Here is a 14,844-nt window from a genome sequence, read left to right on the forward strand (position 1 = left end):
TTATTCTATGTAGTCCACAAGCTGGCTTACCAGGAATGATCTTAACCTGCGTCTGTCTGGCGTGGGAGAACCATGGCGACTCACTGACTCAACTTCTTTCTCCCAGCATCCTGTTCTGTTTTCTCCGCCTACCTAAGGGCTGGCCTATGAAATAAATGGGCCTAGGCAGTTTCTTTATTAATAAGAAATCATTCCCACATCATTAGGTTTTCCTTGGAATTCTACATCTGTCTACCTTTCCCTTCTGTTTCTGCAGCTGTCTTTGCCTAAGAGTTCTTTCTGTTTGTTTTTCAAGACAGGGTTTTTCTGTGTAGCAGTGGCTGTCCTGGAAAGCTGCCTGCCTCTGCCTCTGGAGTGCTGGGATTAAAGGGGTGTACCACGAGTGGCCTCCAGCAAGAGTTCTTTCACTTCTAATGATGACCAAAATTGCTGTTTCTGTGTCTGGTCCAAAGGCTAGTGGGACTGTGCCTTCTAGACTGTTTTAGAATTTGCCATTTCCCCATTACCTTCAAGATCTCACTAGGTAGCTCAGGGTAGCATGGAGCTCCAGATCCTCTTGCCTCAGATTCTTAAGTGTAGAATTATGCCTTTTTTAATTTTTCTAGGTAACGGAACATATGGTGTATTGAGTAAAAGGAACTTGTTCTCAACCTCACTTTGAGGACTCTGCAAAGAATTGCTGGTTTTTTAGTTTTCAGCTCCTTAAATGCTGAACTGGGAACCCGTTTATGTCTTGACCTCACTGTGCATTTGCTTCTCTATTTTCTTCTTTCTCATTGTTCTGTTTTTGTTTCTTTTCATCCTGTACTTTTCTTTACAAAGGCTAATTGCTGTTGAGATACTGTCATGGTAAACACATCAGAATATTCTTAAGTGACAAGTGTGACTGCAGTAATAGAGTGGTGCGCTATATGAATTTAGACCTTGGAAGTGATTAGTTGTACCTTCCCAGTTTTGTTTTTATGACAGACCAGGACAAGTAATGAGTTTTGATTAGCTGTAGACATTAACTTAAGAAATATATATTGATTATGTAATGAAATAGGTATTTTGACAGGTAAGTGAGGGGTTAAAGATAACACACCTTTTTGGTTTTTCGGCACAGGGTTTCTCTGTAGCTTTGGAGCCTGTTCTGGAGCTAGCTCTTGTAAACCAGGTTGGCCTCTGCCTCACCTGCCTCTGCCTCCCGAGTGCTGGGATTAAAGGCGTGCGCCACCACCGCCCAGCTTGCTTTTTGGTTTTGAGACAGGGTTTCTTTTTCTGTAACAGCCTGGAACTCACTCTGTAGACCAGGCTGGCCTCAAGCTCACAGAGATCCTGAGTGCTGGAACTAACGGCTTGTTTTTTATTTTTGATAAACTGCCAATAGTTACTATTTTATTTTTTTTGTATTATATTTCAGAGTTCAAATGTAGAATGTTTTATTCTTTAAGGATTAGAAATTGTGCATATTTTCTGATGAAAAGGAGCTTAATCTATTTATGTGCATGGTTGGAGCACCATTTTGGTGTCCTGGAGCTCTGTAGCTACCTTCTGCACTGTGCTAGTCTGGCTCCATTACTTCTTGGGCTCTGTTAACTCTTAAAATTTAGAGAGCGCGTTTCCCATTTAGATTTTAGGTGCTGAGTGAAAGGAGTTGAATGAAGATAGTGTGGACTCTGCTAGCACAGAATTGTGCAGGATACGGTAACACTTAGAGTAGGGATATGAGTAACTTTAGGAGTAGTTCATCAGACTGCAGCCCCCACCGCTTTCTTTCTTTTTTAAAAAAGTTAAGCTTCACCCACATACATTCTGTCTTACAAATTTAATTTTTATTCTATGGCTTTTTTTTTTTTTTTTTTTTTTTGGTTTTTTCAAGACAGGCTTTCTCTGTGGCTTTGGAGCCTGTCCTGGCACTAGCTCTGTAGACCAGGCTGGTCTCGAACTCACAGAGATCCGCCTGCCTCTGCCTCCCGAGTGCTGGGATTAAAGGCGTGCGCCACCATCGCCCGGCTATTCTATGGCTTTTTAAAAGAAGCTTCTTATTTGAGAGATGCTGGTTTTATTACTACTGAGTCTGTTTTAATGTGTTCTTCTATCCCTTGTACATCTAGATTTTTTTAGTTGATTTTGTTTCCTGAGACAGGGTTTCTCTTTGTAGCCATAGCTGTTCTGGGACTTGCTCTGTGCTCCTGTCTTCCAGACTGGCTTTGACCTCCCAGAGATCTGCCTGCCTCTGCCTCTGGGAAGTTGCTTCTGGGAAGTGACTTTTCTATTTAAACAGAAACTCATAAGTTTGAGCTTGCTTGCTTATTTGTTTGTTTGTTTGTTTAATGCTCATTGGGGTTTTGCCTGTATGTATGTCTGTGTGAGACTGTCAGAGTCCCTAGAACTGGAGTTACAAATAATTGTGAACTGCCATGTAGGTGCTGGGAATTAAACCCAGGTCCATTGCAAGAACATCCAGTGCTCTTAACTGCTGAGCCATCTAACCAACCCCATAACTTTTCTTCATAAAGAGATTGTTTGTTATGGCAAGAGATGTTGTCAAATTTCTGTTCATGGCAGCTGAATCAATTCCCACAAGGAGTGTATGCCAATTTACATATCCTGTATGGGGCAGTTTTTGTGTGTGCATGTATGCATACACACATATATTACTACAGGGGTGATGGTAATTTTCTTGAATGAGTTTATAATGGTCACAGGGAAACTTGACTCACATCATTCTGTGTCCAGTGATGCTTGCCTTCTAGAATACTGTTGTCTTTTTTTTTTAATTGCCATATATTTTCCATAGGTTGGGTGTATTAAATTGACCAACTTTCTTCAGTGTGGTCCTATATGATAAAATGTATACAAACCATGTATTCACATTGGATTTTTTTGTTTTTGTGTTATTTTGGATTAAACTAAGGGCCTTGTGTGTTCTAGGGAAGTGCTGTACCACTGACCTACATTCTTGGTCCTCACATTCTGGTGGTGGCCCATGCCTTTAATTCCAGTACTCTTGTGAGGCAGAGGCAGGGAGCACTGAGTTCAAGGCCAGCCTGGTTTATAGAGTTTCAGGATAGCCAGGGCCACACAGAGAAACGTTGTTTTTCAAAAACAACAACAAAACACCTAGAAAAACTAGGATTGAAGATTCCTGAGAAACATTGCACACACACCTTTCTGCACCTGATCCCCTAGCTTAGCTCCCTCAGCCCCCCCTTCTGTGCCCACATGTCCTTTGTACTTCTTCCATCTGGCATGCTTTGTTTTCCTCCTAATTCTCCATGCTGGTCTATCAGCCAATTTATCTTCCATCGGCTCTTGTAGTTCATCACACTCAATTATCTCTGATCTTCTCCCACCTCCACCCACTGCACACATCCCAGTGCTCCAGCTCTCAGTCATGATGGATTGCCTTTCTCTTTGAGATAGGTTTTTCATTCAGATAGGAACAGAGGAAGTGTTACAGTCCAAGCCTAAATTGTACTTTTTGCATCCTGACTGGTTTCTCAACTTGAACTACTGAACCAGTGAAAACAGCCAGTGGGGATGAAAAGAGAAATTTACATCATCCATCCTTGTGCATTGGAGCTTTGAGCCTTGCAGACTTTAAAAACAACTTACTATTAGGTTCTCAAGTGACTTTGGAAGTAATTACTGCTGCATAAATCAAATAGTTGTAGTTAACCACTGCCTGCTATTTTTATGTTTTGAATTATTTAGCATAATTACATTATTACATGCTGAAAAACAGATTAACTGCTTTATTTGATTGAGTATAAGTTAATCTGTTTTTAAGTTGTAGTGTTTGTTGCCCATGCTGTAAGTGGTTACAACTTAAAACTCTGGTTAGCATGACAGAATTGCTGATCTTAAATATTAGTGGTCATCACTGTGATCATCTGTACACTTAACTAACTTTCCAAGTCCATCATCTATTTCTGCTAAAAACAGATAAAAGAACTTAAAATCTGAGTGTATGTCTAATCAGGCATGAGATGTACCTAACTTCATTTAGCTCTTATAACTTTGAATGCCCTATCATTTCTTTCATAGACCAGAAAACTGAAGTTAAAAACTGAATTGAATTATTTTCTCTGGTCTTGGGTATTTGGTTTTGAGCTATTTCAAAGGAAGACCATGGCATTTATGCTTCAAGACTATTGAGAGAATTACAAAAGATGTGTTAGTCAGGGTTTTCTTTTTAACAAATTTGGTATTTGTGGCAGTCAAAGAACAATTTCAGGAGATTCACCTTGTTGAAAATGGGGTCTCTCTTGTTTCTCCCATGCAGAAATAGCTTGCCCTTCAGTCCCTAGGCGATTTTCCCTCTCTTCCTCCTTTCTTGCTGTGGGAGTATGGGAATTATAGATGCATTTCACTACATCCAGCCCCCATTTCCCTTAGAACTTTTATGTGTATGATTGTTTAGCATGCATGTGTGTATCTGTACTATGGTGCCTACAGGAGTCAGAAGAAGGCATTGGATTCTCTGGGACTGTAGTCGTGTCGTGTCCTGTCCCATCGTCCATCCATCCGTCTACCCCTACCTCTGCCTCCAAGACAAGGTTTCTCTGTATATCAATCCTGACTGTCCTGGAGCTAACTCTGTAGGCCAGGCTGGCCTCGGACTCAGACTCACAGAGATACGTCTGCCTCTGCCTCCTCCCAGTGCTGGGATTAAAGGTGGTTGTAAACTGCCATATGGGGACTGTGGTGCTGTGAATTGAACCCAGGTCCTCTAAAAGATCAGTAAGTGCTCTTAACCTCAGAGCCATGTAGCACAAATAATAAAACCCGGAACAGATATAGAAATTAAAGCTGAAGATAACAGAAGCAGAACAGTAAGCCACTAGAGACCTTTTACCAATGCTCAGACTGCCTATACTGTACTATGTCTCTACCTAATCTCAGACTCCACACTCCAGTGAGTTCCTGACTCTTATTGCCTCCCCAGTGCTGAAATTACAGACGTGGGCCACCACTGGCTAGCTAATTTCACCTCTTAAAAGTGGACATTTTAGGGGATGAGAGATGGCTCAGAGGTTAAGAGCATTGCCTGCTCTTCCAAAGGTCCTGAGTTCAATTCCCAGCAACCACATGGTGGCTCACAGCCATCTGCAATGAGGTCTGGTGCCCTCTTCTGGCCTGCAGGCATACACACAGACAGAATATTGTATACATAATAAATAAATAAATATTTTTTAAAAAGTGGACATTTTATTGGTTTTAGTGTACTCTTAAATGTATATCCATCACCACAGTCAAATTTAAAGATATTTTCATCAACTGTAAAATAAACTACAAAGTCTTTTAGCAGTCAGGCTGTACTTAAGTCCTTACCTATTCTGGAAACCCCTGATCTGGTGTGTCTTCGAAATTTTCTGAGTGTACTTCTCCTATGAGTTGAATTATTCAAAATATACATCCTTGTGACTGACCTCTGTTGCTTTTAGTAGAGTGTTTTGAATGCCTGTTCCTGTTTCAGCATGTGTTGTAGTTTGCTTTCTGTTGCTGTGATTGACACCATGACCAAAAGCATCTTGAGAAGGAAAGGGTTCAGGGAAGTCAGGACAGGAACTCTAGAAGGAACCTGGAGGCAGGAACAGAAGCAGAGTCCACAGAGAAGTGCTACTGATTACTGCCTTGCTTAGTCTGTTTTCTATTACAACCCAGGGCCACTTGCCCATTTGTGGCACCACTAAGCATAGGCTCTACCCTCCCACATCAATCATTAATCAAGAAAATGCCCAACAAACTTTTCCACAGGCAGGTCTATTGAAGGCATATTCTTAGTCAAGATGTCTTCCCAGATGACCTTTGTGGGGGTTTGAACAAAAATGGCTCCCGTAAGTGCATATATATGAGTGCTTGGTCCCTATTTGGTCGAACTGTTTGAAAAAGATTAGGAGGTCTGGTCTTGTGTGTGGCCTTTCAAAAGTTGAGGTTATTTCCAGTTTCTTTCTCTCTGTCTGGCGCGTGTGATTCAGAGGGACACTCTCAGCTGCTACTCCAGTGCCATGCCTGCTTGGTTATTGTCATGCTGCCAGTATGGTCATGTACTCTAACCTTCTAGAATTGTGACCCCTAAAGTACTTTTTGTATGTTGCCTTGGACATCATGTTTCTTCACACAGCAATAGAAAAGTAACTAAAATAAGCCTAGTTTGTGTCAATGACAAAAACCTAGATCATTACAGGTTTTTAAAAAATACTTCACTTCTTTATTGCCAAATATATTCCATTTATGGATAAACTTAAATTTTGTTTAACCATTTATTAGTTGACAGACATTTGAATTGTATATACTTTTTGGCTGTTGTACATCATGCTCTGATTATTCCTGTTTCAGGCTTGTGTTGGGGGCATAACTTGAACATGTATCAGAGTGGAAAGTAATTAATTCATGAACTAATTTATTGAAACTATATCTCACTATGTAGCCCTTACTATCCTGGAATTAGCTATGTAGATCAGACTGGCCTCAAACGCACAGAGATCCAATTGTCTCTGCCTCTTGAGTGCTGGGTTTATAGGCCTGTGTCACCAGCCCAGCTGGGTGGAATTTCTTATTCCACATGGTGTAACACCAGTTCTAATTGTTCTTAATAAAAACCCAGAAGGGATATGGCTGGGCGAGAGAGGAGTATATGTTGGGAGGAGACAAGAGCTCTGCAATCTGGAGATGCAGTCAGAGGATGTAGTCAGAAGCAGGATTGCCGTTTTGGTCTGAGAATTTGATAGAGGTAAGAGGTCTCTCTAGTGGCTGGTTGCACTGCTTCTCTAATCTTTCAGCTTCACCTCTTACTATCTGCCTCTGGGTTTTTGTTAAAAACAATTAGACCCCCCATACATTCTTTCTCCCATTTTCGCTTTATTCTTTCTCCTGGTCTAGAGATAGAATCTACCTCTCTCTCGTGTCCCCACTCCAAGACGACCTTTTGTGCACCCCTTCCCTCCATAAACATTAGATCTGTTGCATGGCCTGATCTTTTAGCCCGGGTCTGTCAAAGGTGGGAAAACTTCTGGGGGAAGGGGATGGTGCTCTCGTGACACAGCTTTTTGGCATGGGGGTGGTAAGCCCCGTGACCATGTATGACCAGGCCATGCGCAAGCTCCCAGATCACCACCATAGTACAGCCCAGGCCCTGATCAGTCCTCTTCCTCCTTGATAGTGGTCAGGTGGCTGCATACATTTCTGCAGCTTCTGCTACAGTGGAGTGCTTGGGGAGTCTTGGCATGGCGAAGGGTTGGAGACCCACACGCACAAGAAGCAGGACCTGTTGCACCCCTGTGACACAGAATACCCAGTGTTTGTGCATTAAACATCTATCCAGGAGGCCAATGGGATCATCGAGTGTGAGGCCTGCCAGAAGACATTTGTGCTGCAACAGCTTCCCAGCAAGTTCATTCCCAGCAGCAGCAACCTGCTCCTCCTAGTGACAGACCTTACTTGTGACTGCAGTGCCTACTTTTATCCTCCAGGATGCCACAGATGTCAAATATAACAGAAAGAAAGAACAGTAAGAATTTATATTACAACATGTTTGTTTTTACCTTTTGAGGAATTGTCACATTTCCAAGATTGCTACACAATCTCACACTGCCACCACTGGGTGACTGGGGTTCCAGTCCCTCTACATCCTCACCAACACTTGTTTTCAAGACTGTCTCCCTTTTTTTTTTTTTTGGTTTTTCGAGACAGGGTTTCTCTGTACCTTTTGGTGCCGGTCCTGGAACTAGCTCTTGTAGACCAGGCTGGCCTCGAACTCACAGAGATCCGCCTGCCTCTGCCTCCCGAGTGCTGGGATTAAAGGCGTGCGCCACCACCGCCCGGCTCAAGACTGTCTTTTTAATTATTTGCTTGCTTTGGATTTTTGGGTCTAGGTCTTATATAACTTGGCCTGGCCTTGAACTTGTTAGGTAGCCAAGGCTAGCCCCCAACTCTTTTTGTCCTGCCCCCCACCTTTCTAGTCCAGGGATGACAGGAGTGCTGAAATTATAGACATGCGATACAATGCCTAGCTTTGTCATCCTGCAAGTAGCTTTCTGACCTTTTATGTCAGCCTACATGGCAGATATATTTTAGTAATATCTATAAATGTGCTATACTGACTTGGGTGAAATTTTGTAGACTGGTAAGCTAGAGGGTTAATTCTTTGAACTCAAAAGTAACATTGCTGGTGATGTGTGTGGAAGACTGGTTTGCTCTGTCTTAGGCATTGTTAGGAATTTTCTTCTTGGGAAGTGTGCTAGGGATCTGCTCTTCTGCTCTGGCCATGCTGAACACATTCTCTCTCCCTGAATTATACTGTTAGCCCTAAAAACACTTACTGTTGTCTCTGTAATAGTCCATAGGTTTAAGAGGAATGCTTTATGTTGAGTAAAGTATGTTTATCTTGAGTAAAGTATGTGTGGAGTAGTATTTTAATTTTGTATTTAATGCATGTATGTTAAGTTGTGTGTTGATTTGGTCAGGTAGGCTGTTAGAGTGACATCTCTTCCTCTCAGTGCATTTGGATAACTGAGTATCCAAATGTTGTCTATTACCGCCTGAAGGGACCACCTGATGAAGCCTCCAAAGGGTATAAAGTTGATTCTGTGATAAGAATCCTGATCTGGGAAAAACCTGGTGGGAAGAATTTAACATTTCTTAAGGGAGTAGTAATGGAAGTAAGTTGAAAGCTGTTTATGTATTAGATCGTAGAGAATATTTCCAGAGTTCATTCTGAAGTGTTTGAAGAAACAAATGGCTATAATGTGCCAAGACTCCTGATATCTGATAGAGAAAAATAAAATGAAGAAATTCTTTGCTTATGAGGGTCAAGGGAAGCTTTATAACTTCATAAACAGACATAACTTGAGGAGATGTGTTTAAGATGAGAGAGCTCATGTCAATTTTAGAGAGACTGAGAATATTCAAGTGGAGTTGTTTGTATGTTGAGATCAGGTAGCCCTATGTAACCTTGGCTGGTTCGGAACTTGCTGTATAGACTAAGCTGGCCTAAATTTTATAGAGATCTGCCCGCCTCTGTATCCTAAGTACTGTAATCAAAGGCTTGTACCAGCACTCCCAGTAGGGGAAAGATTTGAGGCAGTACTTTATTAAAACTCTTTGTTAATTGTTTTTTTTCTTGTATTTTATATTTATTTATTTGTGTGTTGTGGGCATATGCATACCCCCCTCCCCCACCCCCAGCAGTTGTATGGATCTAGGGATCATCCTTGGGTTGTTAGGCTTGACAGCAAATGCTTTTTCTTGCTGGATTGTTTTGCCAGCCCTCTTTGTGTCTTTTTGAGGCAGATGTCACACTGTATGACCCATTTGGTTCTGAACTCATCTCAGCCTACTGCCTCAGCCCCCTAGGTACTGGGATTGCATGATTGTGCCTTCATAACAAGTTGCTTGCTAGCCTTTTTGGGGGGTGTTGTTGATTGGTTTTAAGCTCCTGTACTTAAGCAATACTCCTGTGTCAGCCTCCTATATAGGTGGGACTTCTGGAAGCCCACCACCACTCATGGCTTGTTTACTTGATTAGAATGCAGTTCTTGAATTTTTTGCTTTTAGGATAAACTGACCAAAAAATTCTTCAGTTATGCATTGATTTAACGTTTCTTTGTGCACATTAACCCATTGGGTTAGCACATTCCATTTCCTTTAAAAGGGTTTGTTTTATTTTTAATGGTGTGTGTATGTATTTGCGCATGTAGGCATGTTGATGTGTGTACACACAGATTCAGGTGCCAGTGGAGTTAAGATCCCCCTGGAGCTAGAGTGTAGGCCACCTGAAGTGGGTACTAGGAGCTGAACTTAGGTCCTCTGTAAAGAGCAGTGTGTGTTTTTGATTGCTGGCTGAATTGTCCCTCTTTGAAACAGAGTCCCAGGTATTCCAGACTGACCTGGAACTCACACTGTAGGATGACCTTCAGTTTCTGATTTTCCCGTGTAGAAGCACTGCACCACCATTCTTTATGCTATGCAGAAGAATGAACCCAGGGCTTAGTGCCTATACACTACTAACTGAGCTATATCTGCAGCCTACATTTCTGAGCAGTGTGTCAGTGATAAATTCTTTCCTGCTTTGGATCAGAACTTTCCCATACCACTAGATAAACTGTTCCTCTTACTTATCTTATCCCGTCTTACCTCAGATATTTTTAATATTCTCTATCTCACTCCTTCTCTTTTTAAAAAATGTGCATTGGTGTTTTGCCTGCATGAGGGTGTCAGGTATACCCTATAACTGGAGTTAGAGACAGTAGTAAGTTGCCATGTGGGTGCTGGGAATTGAACCTGGGTCCTCTGGACGAGCAGCCACTGCTCTTAACAATGAGCCATCTCTCCAGCCTCAAATGTGAATATTTGTATATCTCAGGAGCAAGAAGAGGATGTCAGAGTGGAGAGTTTGAAATCCTCTAAGTGCTTGTGCTTCATGATGGAGCAGCAAATAACTTTTAACTGCTGAACCTTCTTTCCAACTCAGATGCTGTTTATTTTATTCTTTATCAGTTTTATTATTGTTTGAGATTTTTTGTACATGTACATAATACATTTTTATCATAATTTCTCATATCCCCTCCAGATCCTCCCAGACCCCCTTTCCAACTCATTCCTTCTCAACTTCATGTTCTCATAATCCGTTGAGTTCAGTCATTGCTGTATGCTTGTGAATAGGGGTAGCCACTGGAGCAAGGGCACCTACCAAATGAATTTTCTCAAGTTTAACAACCTTTAACTGTAAAAGCTCTACCAACTAGTGATGGGTTTATGAGCCCCTCCCCCCACTTACCCTGTGAGTTTGCCTGGTTTGATTTTACTCATACAGCCATAGCTGCTGAGAATTCACTGATGCAGCCATTTATTTAGTAGTTCTCTTTATATTCTTACAGGACACTTATGTACTGCTGGTTAGAAGAAAGACATCCGGGGTCCTTTTTTAAGAAAAAAATATATTTACAGGGGCTAGACGGTAGTGCATACCTTTAATTCCAGTACTCAGGCAGGAGGATCTCTTGAGTTTGAGGCTGACCTAGTCTACAAAGTAAGTTCAAGGGACAGCCAATGCTACACAGACTCTGTTTTGGGGTGTGGGTATTGATCTTACATGTATGATTTTTTTTTGCCTTCATGTGTATATGTGTCTGGTGCCCAGTGAAGTCAGAAGAATGCATCGGATCTTCTGTCTGCTTGTATGCCTGAAGGCCAGAAGAGGGCACCAGACCTTATTACAGATGGTTGTGAGCCACCATGTGGTTGCCGGGAATTGAACTCAGGACCTTTGGAAGAGCAGGCAATGCTCTTAACTGCTGAGCCATCTCTCCAGCCCAGCATCGGATCTTCTGGAACCGAAGTTATGTATGGTTGTATGCCACCATGTGGTGATTGAGAACAGAATGTGGTCTTCTTGCCAGAGGAGCAAGTGCACTTACCTGCTGAGTCATCTCGCCATTCTTTCCTGCCCCAAGTACTGGGTGTGCAATCATAACAGTTCAGAATATTGTATCAAATCCTGAGCATTACAGGCAAAAGGAAAAAAAATATCAAGCCTTGAAGAATGTCATTATTAACTTTGACCAGTGAGAAAAAAGGTTCATGAATGCTTGACTTGCATTTTCAGTACAAGCTAACCTGCCACTCATTGAGGTTGTCAACGTCAAACTCACTGAGAATCAGGTAACCTAGTGAGGAATTAGGGATTGGACCTGCAGTACAGTGAAGTGGAGGATGCCTGGCTGGTCTGAAAGGGAACAGTCATTCATAACCCCAGCAGAGCCATGTTTAGAAGAAGTATGAGGGGCTGGAGTAAAGAGCCTTGACTACTCTTTAGGAGGACCTGTGTTCAATTCCCCGCACCCACAAGGCAGCTTATAGCTGTCTATAGCTCCAAGATCTGACACCCTCACACAGACACATATGCAGGCAAAACACTATATATAAAATAAAAATAAGTAATTAAAAAACCTATGAATCAGAACCAGAGCTGCTGATTTTTTTAGAAGGGGGCATCCAATTTTTTTTTCTATAGATTCTTTCAAAATGGCAAACCAGAGCTTTGATTTTTGTGTTATGAATTTTTATAGTTTCTTAACATCAGATTAAACTTGAACTTGTAGCAGTTATGCTGCCTCTGCATCTTGAATGTTGTGATTGCAGCATGTGCTGGAAAGCCCTTTCCCTTTTGTGAATTGTTGATTAGAATTAGTCTCGGGGAGATGTGAGATGTGGGTCCTTTTCTCTGTATCTCTAAGTTGGAACCTTTTAGAAATGCCTCCTGATGAAGAGGCCATTTGGGCAGTTAGCAAGTGAGATTCTTCACTGAACAGCCATTTTTATTTAATCCAAGCAGTTTCTTGACAGACCATACATACATATATACATACATAATTTTTTTCTAGGAAAATTCACTAGATATTTTTACTTTCAAGAAAAATTAGAGGAACAAGACCTTCCAACTCAACTCCACCCTGTTAAGTAGTGATTTTTCTCCTGGTTTTTCCATTGTGCAGAATGCCTCTTTAGTGTTTATTATAGTTATAACTGATAGTTAATATAGTAATATAATAATAATATAACTGGTAGTTAATACAGCTGATGTTCTGGGTCAGCCACCATGCCTGGTTTTTTTTTTTTTTTTTTTTTTGGTTTTTCGAGACAGGGTTTCTCTGTGGCTTTGGAGCCTGTCCTGGAACTAGCTCTGTAGACCAGCATGCCTGGTTTGTTAAACCTAATTGTTTTATTACAGTCAAGTTAATTTGGCTCTCATAGAATTTCTTTGCACAACAGTGTAACATAATATTTTTTACTACAGCAACATTATCTAGCCCAGCAAGTTGAAGAAACATAAGTACTTGATCAGTTAAACTCTTTATGTTACTTGCTTGTTCTTGCCTTTGATATATTTTAATGAACTGACTTCCTCTCTTCTCTTTTTTTTGGTCTTTGATCAATTGCTGAAACTGCAATAGTCTTTTTGACCTACTCTTTGGGTAACACTTTTTTCCTCCCCAGTAGAGATGTTCATTGTATATTGATTGATTGAATTTGTCACCAATGCTTTGGAAACCCATACAAGGTTTTGGTTAGGAAGAGATTGTATTTAACCTTAAAGGAAGAGGAGCAAAATCAAGGGTCCCCTATGGGAACTCCTAAAATTTTCAAATTATTCATTCATACATTTTATGACAGTTGTTTTCTTAAGTTGAGCAAGATTTGAGCCCTTGTGTCTCTGACTCTCAGGTCAGTGTCTTTAGGTATGAAGTAGAGAGAAAAGGAATTTGTATTTTTTACATTATTCCTAGTTGAGCAAGGCTTTTTAAAGCTTGGAGTTAAGGCAGGAAAGTAGAAAGTTTCTCCCTTAAAAATGAAAGCTTAGGACCAGAAGCTAAGTCCTTCCTAAGGTCTGTGTAGGTCTGGCTACACAGGGCTTCTTCAGTTCTTAGACCGTGGAGTTTTGTAGTCTTTTCTTGAGGTTTTCTGATCAGATGTTGTGTGACAAGTGATGATCTCTTTGCCATTCTGCACCACCCCCTCCTAAATTAGATACATTCCCCCTCTGCTTCCAGACGTCTCCATCTCTTGGTCTCTTGACAGAGCAATCATTTATCAAGTTGTTTCACAAGTTGTCGGGAGGGGGCCCTGGGAACTTGAGTTTGTTTCCTCCTTTTGTTGGCGCTCCACAGGATCTTCCAGCTCAGTCTCCAGCCAACTGCTGAGAGTTGCTGGACTCCAGGAGCAAACGTTAAAGGGGCCGCCTTTCATCTTACTGCTGCTTCAACCTTCATCCTAGATCGTAGCTTATTGGGATTCTGATCACTCTGTATTGGCATATATATATACTCTTCATGTGGGTGCAAAAATTAGATTTTTGTTTTCCTTAGCAAGTCTCTCTTTTCATATCCAGTCATTGACTATTTTGAGTTACACATACTACTTACTCTCCTTGTGGATGGCTGAGTGTGTTTGTTTGTGACTGCTTGTTCATTTTCTATTTCCCCTTCATTCTTGCCCTCTTTCATCTCTTACTGGCAGCAAATCATCATAGATGTATAAAAGTAGATTCTCTTGCTTTTTATAAGCTGTATTATTTTTTTGATATATTTTTAACTTAACAAGGTGTCTGTCTCTTGATGTTGCACTGTACATAAGTACTTTCCTAAATAGTATAAAGATTTAAAAATAAATTTTGTCAAGCCTTAAGGAATAAGATAAATACTATTGTTTGTTATTTGAAGCTAAATGAGTTTTTCTAAGTGTCTGAGAAGGCAAAGACTCTTACACCTAATGATGTTATATGAAGAATGTTAACCAGGTTTTTGACCATGAGTTTGAAAGACTCATGTTGCATATTGTAATTTAATAGTTTGGAATAACATTCATGTTACAGGCATTCATGTTACAGGTTAATGGGTATTGAATAAAGATAAAATGTCAATGAGGTTTTTTTTTCTGTGATCCTAGAATATTTTCTACAATAATTTATAATAAAACTTTTAAACAATAGGCTGGAGAGCTAACTCTGTGTTAGAAGCACTGGCTACTCTTTAAGGGGGCCTGAAGTCAAATCCTAGCATCCACATGGTGGTTCACAATCATTTAACTCTGGTTTCAGGGAATCTGATGCCATATTCTGACCTCCATGGAATCCTTCACACAGATAATATAAATACATACATGCATACCTACATTCATACATGTGTACGCACACATAAAAACACAAATTATTTTTATAAAATTAAAAATTAACAGGAAAATTGAAAGAATTGGTATATTCATGATACTGGTTTTTTTTAAAAAATATTTATTTATTATGTATACAATATTCTGTCTGTGTGTATGTCTGCGGGCCAGAAGAGGGCACCAGACCTCATT

At 40.7% G+C, this 14,844-nt stretch overlaps 1 protein-coding gene and 1 pseudogene across 1 annotated transcript in view; both read left to right on the forward strand.

Moving 5' to 3' along the window:
* Positions 1-14,844, forward strand: part of LOC101979514 (cat eye syndrome critical region protein 2 homolog) — a 115,955-nt gene that overhangs the window by 22,288 nt on the left and 78,823 nt on the right. The window lies entirely within an intron of this gene.
* On the forward strand, positions 5,817-7,502 carry LOC113458043 (annotated as a pseudogene).

This window comes from Microtus ochrogaster, unplaced genomic scaffold (assembly GCF_000317375.1).
Source record: "Microtus ochrogaster isolate Prairie Vole_2 unplaced genomic scaffold, MicOch1.0 UNK1, whole genome shotgun sequence".
NCBI classification, from domain to species: Eukaryota; Metazoa; Chordata; class Mammalia; order Rodentia; family Cricetidae; genus Microtus; species Microtus ochrogaster.